Consider the following 332-nt stretch of genomic DNA (forward strand, 5'->3'; position numbering starts at 1 on the left):
ATCACGCGCGCGCGCGCGCGTGTGTGTAGTGTAATTCTTTGACATTAATGTTGTGAGTTATCACACAATTTAGCACTAAAATGAATAGACTTCAAGTCCACAGCCGCATGGAATATATGATCTCAAGCGGAAATACATGCGTAACGTGCGGACGGATGGACGGACGAAACAGAAGCATAATTATTTGATATAATATAAGTAATATAATGGTAATAAAAAAATGATAAAACTACGGTCAGCGTATATCATATATCATTGTAATTTGCTGCGGCTTTGCCTGAATTAGCAGGCCACCGTGTTTGCATTGAATAAAGGCTCAGGGTGTTATTTTC

The 332-nt window shown here is 39.2% G+C and overlaps 1 protein-coding gene across 1 annotated transcript in view; it reads right to left on the reverse strand.

Annotated features, from left to right (window-relative positions):
• LOC119592371 (QRFP-like peptide receptor) overlaps nucleotides 1–332 on the reverse strand; it is a 93,269-nt gene that overhangs the window by 7,006 nt on the left and 85,931 nt on the right. The window lies entirely within an intron of this gene.

This window comes from Penaeus monodon, chromosome 30 (genome assembly GCF_015228065.2).
Source record: "Penaeus monodon isolate SGIC_2016 chromosome 30, NSTDA_Pmon_1, whole genome shotgun sequence".
NCBI classification, from domain to species: Eukaryota; Metazoa; Arthropoda; class Malacostraca; order Decapoda; family Penaeidae; genus Penaeus; species Penaeus monodon.